Genomic DNA, 8,218 nt, shown 5'->3' on the forward strand with positions numbered 1-8,218 from the left:
TAACCCTAACCCTAGCCCTAACCCTAACCCTAACCCTAACTTGTTCCTAACAGGAAAATGTTTCCAACGAAAGAACATAAATGCAAAGCACTACTTTGTAAACTAAATCACATGTGTGTCGCTCGCTCAATTAGGAATACAGGGAAACTGAAAAGTGATATATCACACTGTACTGCACAGGAACAAGTTTCCAATGAAAGAACAGAAAAGCATAGGACTACTTTGTAAACGGAATCACATATGTGTCGCTCGCTCAATTAGGAATACAGGAAAACTGAAAAGTGTTATCTCCGACAGTACGACACAGACACAAATTTCCATCGAAAGATCAGAAACGCAAAGCACTACTTTGTAAACTAATTCACATACGTGTCGCCTGTTCAATTATTATAACAGGAAAACTGAAAAGTGATATAACCCTAACCTTAACCCTAAACCTATCTCACTAACCCTAACTCTAACACTAACCCTAACCATAACCCTAACACTAACACTAACTTGTTTCTAGCAAGAAAAAGTTTCCAACAAAAGAACATAAACGCTAAGCACTAATTTGTAAACTAAATCACATGTGTGTCGCTTACTCAATTAGGAATACAGGAAAACTGAAAAGTGATATATCGAATTGTACGGCAAAGAAACAAGTTTTCATCGAAATAACAGAAACACAAAGCATAACTTTGTAAACTAATTCACATACATGTCGCCTGTTCTATTATTATAACAGGAGAACTGCAAAGTGATATAACCCTAACCCTAACCCTAACCCTTACCCACTAACCCTAACCCTAACCCTAAGCATAACCATAACCCTACCATAACACTAACCCTAACCCTAGCCCTAACCCTAACCCTAACTTTTTCCTAACAGGAACAAGTTTCCAATGAAAGAACAGAAAAGCAAAGCACTACTTTGTAAACTAAATCACATGTGTGTCGCGCGCTCAAATAGGAATACAGGAAAACTGAAAAGTGATATATAGCACTGTACAGCACAGGAACAAGTTTCCAACGAAAGAACAGAAATGCAAATCACTACTGTGTAAACTAAATGACGTGTGTCGCTCGCTCAATTAGGAATGCAGGAAAACTGAAAAGTGATGTATCGCACTGTACAGCACAGGAACAAGTTTCCAATGAAAGAACAGATAAGCAAAGCACTACTTTGTAAACAGAATCACATGTGTGTCGCTCAATTAGGAATACAGGAAAACTGAAAAGTGATATATCGCACTGTACGGCACAGAAACAAGTTTCCATCCAAAGAGCAGAAACTCAAAACACAACTTTGTAAAATAATTCACATACGTGTCGCCTGTTCTATTATTATAACAGGTGAACTGCAAAGTACTATAACCCTAACCCTAACCCTAATCCTAACCCTAACCCTAACCCTAACCCTATCCTAACCCTAACCCTAACCCTAACCCTAACCCTAACCCTAACCCTAACCCTAAACCTAACCCTAACTTGTTCCTAACAGGAAAAAGTTTCCAACGAAAGAACATAAACGCAAAGCACAACTTTGTAAACTAATTCACATACGTGTAACTGTTCTATTATTATAACAGGTAAACTGCAAAGTGATATAACCCTAACCCTAACCCTAACCCTATCACACTAACCCTGACCCTAACCCTAACCGTAACCCTAACCCTACCCTAACCCTAACCCTAACCCTAACCCTAACCCTAACCCTAACCCTAACCCTACACTACCCTAACCCTAACCCTAAATCACATGTGTGTCGCTCGCTCAATTAGGAATATAGGAAAACTGAAAAGTGATATATCGCACTCTACAGTACACAAACAAGTTTCCAACGAAAGAACATAAAAGGAAAGCACTACTTTGTAAACTAAATCACATGTGTGCGCTCACTCAATTAGGAATACAGGAAAACTGAAAAGTGATATATTGCACTCTACAGCACAGGAACAAGTTTCCAATGAAAGAACAGAAAAGCAAAGCACTACTCTGTAAACGGAATCACATGTGTGTCGCTCGCTCAATTAGGAATACAGGAAAACTCAAAAATGTTATCTCCCACTTAATGGCACAGAAACAAGTTTCCATCAAAAGAACAGATACGCAAAGGATAACTTTGAAATTAATTCACATACGTGTCGCCTGTTCAATTATTATAGCAGGAAAACGGAAATGTGATATATAGCACTGTACAACATAGGAACAAGTTTCTAATGAAAGAACACAAAAGCAAAGCACTACTTTGTAAACTAAATAACGTGTGTCGCTCGCTCAATCAGGAATACAGGAAAACTGAAAAGTGATATATCATACTCTACAGCACAGGAACAATTTTCCAATGAAAGAACAGAAAAGCAAAGCACAACTTTGTAAACTAAATCACATGTGTGTCGCTCGCTCAATTAGGAATACAGGAAAACTGAAATGTGATATATCGCACTGTACTGCACAGGAACAAGTTTTGAACGAAAGAACAGAAAAGCAAAGCACTACTTTGTAAATTAATTCACATACATGTCGCCTGTTCAATTATTTTAACAGGAAAACTGAAAAGTGATATAACCCTAACCCTAACCCTAACACTAACCCTACCCTAATCTTAACCGTAACCCTAACCCTAACCCTAACCCTAACTTGTTCCTAACAGGAACAAGTGTCCAACGAAAGAACATAAACGCAAAGCACTACTTTGTAAACGGAATCACATGTGTGTTGCTCGCTCAATTAGGAATACAGGAAAACTGAAAAGTGTTATCTCCCACTGTAGGTCACAGAAACAAGTTTTCATCGAAAGAACAGAAACGCGGTAGCCAAGATGGCGACTAGTACACACATTTTCTGAGTGGTGGGATACCTGATCTTCTGATTTGGAGAATGGAAGGACCCCCAACCCAGGAAAACCACAGCAAGACTTTCTGAACACCAGGGAACATCGCAGGAGGTGAAAACTTTGGCCTCTGGTCACCCGGAGACTTGCTTGGGGAAGAAGAGAAACAATCCTTTGTTCTTGCGGCACTCCCTTCCCCCAGACCTCCTTCCTCCTCGGCAGAGTGGCACAGCAGACTCATCTTTCTCAGCGCAGACCTAACTGCCTGGGTATACAGCCGCTGAGACGGAGCCCCAAGCACTTTAGCAGCAGACAAAAGCCAGCAGTACGTGCCCTGGAGTCCCAGATTCGTGCAGCGGCTGCACCATCCTCCCAGGGCGCGAATCTGCTAGACACCATACTAGCTCTGCAGGATTGCCATCACTGACGGTACGGCCCGCCCAATCCCACAGTGACAGAGAATACACTATATACTCACCAAAACCAGGCAGAAACGTCATACAACCTGGACACACCAGGCACTGGGCCTCCCAAGCTTGGAGAGCACAACGAAGAGATCCCAGAACTTCCCAGAAAGCATTGGGACTAGCAACCCAGTCTCGAGTTACAGCGGGACGTGGAGGCTGAGCAGCACTGAACTGGTGGGGCACCACAGCCCTCCAGTTTAAGACTAACCAGGGCCAAACCAGAGAACAGAGAGCCTGGTTACCCCATCCCTGCTGAAATGACCACCCTGAAATCTCCAGCTGCAGCAAGACATCAGAACCTGGCAGTGACAGCAGCACAGAACTGGCGGAACACATCAAAGAAGCAGGGCCAAACCAGAGAGCAGAGAGCCCAGGATACCACGATCTCTGCCAAGAGACCTGCCTGTAAGACCACCCTTGAGAATCTGCAGTTCCCCAGATCCTGGGTCCTTCTAAATCAGAAGCCAGGCATCGAACCCCCCCTCCCACCCACATACCCACTTTGGGAAACAGAGGGGCACTAGGGACATTGAAGTTCCTGCCCTGTGGGCCTGACTGAGGAGTTAAGACAATTAATGCCAGAAATTGCACTGCGATCATCATTAGTGCCTGCGACATATACAGTGCAGAGCCCCTCCCACACACTCAAGGGTTCAACATTAGCCATCACTCAGTCCCTCGAGAAACTCATCCACCCACACTTACACACACAGACACACACACGCGTGCGCACACACGCTTGCATTTGCCCCGTTTGCGCCTGCGTACTTTCCTCCCACAGGTACAGCTAGTCCTCAGCACACGCTGAGAGTGCTCAGCTTCCTGAAGAACTCTCCAGACACCAGAGAGAGACAGCACCAGTCTGATCTTCAGAATCCAAAAACAAACAGGGAAGGTTTCAGATAAGCCAATGGCCAGGGGTAGGCGAAAGAACACTTCCAACATAAATCAGGACATCATGACTTCACCAGCAAACCCCAAAATCGATGGATACTCCAATTCAGCAGAAGCACAGGAAAATGATTTTAAAGCCATGCTTGCCCAATTATTTGAGGCTCATAAGGAGGAAATGAACAAGTCTTTCAAAGAGATGACCAGTCAATTGGAGGCAAAGAAAGAAGAAATAGACAATATCCTTAAAGAAACACAGGCAAACATAGCCAAACAAATAGATACACAAGTAGAGGAAAAATTAGTGGCATATAAAAAGGAAATGAAAAAAGAAATAGAGGCCATCGTAGAGAGTCAGGAATCCAAATTCAAACACATGAAAGAAATGGTGCAAGGCATAAAAACAGAATTAGAATCAATAAAGAAAACACAAAATGAGAAAACCCTTGAGCTGGAGAACTTGGAGAAAAGATCAGGAACCACAAAAGTAAGCATCACCAACAGAATACAAGAGATGGAAGAGAGAATCTCTGGAGCTGAAGACACACTTGCAGAAATGGATACTTCTCTCAAAGAAAAAGTAAAATCAGAAAAGTTCCAATCACAAAATATCCAAGAAATCAAGGATGCTATGAAAAGACAAAATCTAAGAATAATAGGAATTCACGAAAAAGAAGACTCCAGACTCCAAGGACCAGAAAATATTTTCAAGAAAATCATAGAAGAAAATTTTCCCAACTTAAAGAAAGAGATGTCCATAAATATACAAGAGCCCTACAGAACTCCAAATAGACTAGACCAGAAAAGAAACACACCACGTCACATCATAGTCAAAACACTAAATCTACAGAACAAAGAAAAGATATTAAAAGCAGCAAGGGAAAAAGGCCAAGTAACATATGAAAGTAGACCTATCAGAATCACACCGGACTTCTCATCAGAAACTATGAAAGCCAGAAGGGCCTGGGCAAGTATCATGGAGACTCTAAGAGATCACAAATGTCAACCCAGACTATTATACCCTACAAAGCTTTCAATCAACATAGATGGAGAAAACAAAATATTCCATGACAAAACTAAATTTACACAATATCTACACAGCAAACCATCCCTACAGAAGATACTAGAAGGAAAACTCCAATCCAATGAAAACAAATTCACCCAAGAAAACAGGGCATACAGATTATGTCCCAACAAAAATGAAAAGAAAACAAGCAATGAAACAGGGTTAGATCATCGACTCCATTACAAAAGGAACTAACATGCATTGGTCACTATTATCTATCAATATCAATGGACTCAACTCACCAATAAAAAGACACAGGCTAACAGAATGGTTAAGGAAACAGGATCCAACATTCTGTTGCATCCAAGAAACACACCTATGCAACAAAGACAAACACTACCTCAGAGTAAAGGGCTGGAAAACTGTTTTTCAAGCAAATGGTTCCAGAAAACAAGCTGGAGTAGCCATCCTAATATCTAATAAAATAGACTTTCAACCCAAGTTAATCAAAAAAGATAAGGAGGGCCATTATATTCTCATCAAAGGAAAAATCCACCAAGAGGACATCACAATCTTGAATATCTATGCCCCAAATACAAGAGCACCGACATTCATAAATGAAACATTATTAAAGCTTAAATCATACATTGATCCTAATACCTTAATAGTGGGAGACTTCAACACTCCACTCTCACCAAGGGACAGATCAACTAGACAGACACCAAATAGGGAAATAAAAGCACTCACAGAATCCCTAAATCAAATGGACCTAATAGACGTCTACAGATCATTTCACCCAAACTCAAAAGAGTACACCTTCTTTTCAGCACCGCATGGAACCTTTTCCAAAATAGACCATATAGTGGGTCACAAAGCAAGCCTCAACAGATACAAAAGGATCGAAATAATCCCTTGTATACTATCTGACCACCAAGGACTAAAGCTAGACATCAACAACAACAGAAACAACAAAAAGCCGACATGCACATGGAAACTGAACAACTTACTACTCAATGACAGCTGGATTAAGGAAGAAATAAAGAAAGAAATTAAAGACTTCCTAGAATTCAATAAAAAGGAAGGCACAACATACCCAAATTTATGGGACACATTGAAAGCAGTGCTCAGAGGAAAATTTATAGCACTAAGTGCCTGCAAGAAGAAATTCGTAACATCACATACAAAAAACTTAATGGCCCAACTGAAAACCCTGGAAAAAAAAGAAGCAGATACACCCAAGAGGAGCAGACGGCTGGAAATAATCAAACTAAGGGCTGAAATCAATCAACTAGAAACAAATAAAACTATCCAAAGAATCAATGAAACAAAAAGCTGGTTCTTTGAGAAAATCAACAAGATAGACAAACCCTTAGCCAAACTAACTAAAAAGCAGAGAGAAACTATCCAGATCAGCAAAATCAGAAATGAAAAGGGGGACATAACCACAGACATTGAGGAAATCCAAACAATTATTAGGTCATACTACAAAAGCCTATATGCCACAAAATTTGAGAATCTAAATGAAATGGATAATTTTCTTGATAGATTCCATCTACCAAAACTAAGTCAAGATCAGGTAGAAAGACTGAATAGCCCTATATCTCCCAAGGAAATCGAAGCAGTCATTAAGAGTCTCCCCTCCAAAGAAAGCCCTGGACCAGATGTCTTCAGCGCAGAATTCTACAAGACTTTCAAAGAAGTGCTAACTCCAATTCTCCTCAAGCTATTCCACAAAATAGAAACAGAAGGAACACTACCAAACTCATTCTATGAAGCCACAGTCACCTTAATACCTAAACCACACAAAGACCCAACAAAAAAAGAGAACTTCAGGCCTATCTCTCTTATGAACATTGACGCAAAAATACTCAATAAAATACTTGCAAACCGAATCCAAGAACACATCAAAGATATCATCCACCATGATCAAGTAGGCTTCATCCCAGGCATGCAAGGGTGGTTCAACATACGGAAATCCATCAATGTAATCCACTACATAAACAAACTGAAGGAGAAAAACCACATGATCATCTCCTTAGATGCCGAAAAAGCATTTGACAAAGTCCAACACCCATTCATGTTTAAAGTCTTGGAGAGATCAGGGATACAAGCACATACCTAAACATAGTAAAGGCAATATATAGCAAGCCTATAGCTAACATCAAACTCAATGGAGAGAAACTTAAATCAATCCCACTGAAATCAGGGACAAGACAAGGCTGTCCATTGTCCCCATATCTCTTCAACATAGTACTTGAAGTCCTAGCCAGAGCAATAAGACAACTAAAGGAGATCAAGGGGATACAAATCAGAAAGGAAGAGGTCAAAGTGTCACTATTTGCAGATGATATGATAGTATACATGAGCGACCCCAAAAATTCAACCAGAGAACTCCTTCAGCTGATAAACACCTTTAGCAAAGTGGCAGGATACAAAATCAACTCAAAAAATCAAAAGCCCTCCTATATACCAAAGACAAAAAGGCTGAGAAAGAAATTAGGGAAACAACACCCTTCACAATAGCCACTAATAACATAAAGTACCTTGGTGTGACTCTAACCAAGCAAGTGAAAGACCTGTTTGAGAAAAACTTCAAGTCTCTGAAGAAAGAAATCGAAGATTTCAGAAGATGGAAAGATCTCCCGTGCTCATGGATTGGTAGGATTAACATTGTGAAAATGGCCATACTGCCAAAAGCAATCTACAGATTCAATGCAATTCCCATCAAAATACCAATTCAATTCTTTACAGACCTCGAAAAAAAGATTCTCAGCTTCATATGGAGAAACAAAAAACCCAGAATCTCCAAAACGATCCTGTACAACAACAGATCATCTGGAGGTATCTCCATTCCTGATCTCAAGCTGTACTACAGGGCAACAGTAATAAAAACTGCATGGTATTGGCATAGAAACAGAAAGGAGGATCAATGGAACCACATAGAAGACCCAGAAATAAATCCACACACCTATGAATACTCGATATTTGACAAAGAAGCCAAATCCATTCAATGGAAAAAAGACAGCATCTTCAACAAAT

The sequence above is a fragment of the Meriones unguiculatus genome (genome assembly GCF_030254825.1).
Source record: "Meriones unguiculatus strain TT.TT164.6M chromosome 13 unlocalized genomic scaffold, Bangor_MerUng_6.1 Chr13_unordered_Scaffold_34, whole genome shotgun sequence".
Lineage (NCBI taxonomy): Eukaryota > Metazoa > Chordata > Mammalia > Rodentia > Muridae > Meriones > Meriones unguiculatus.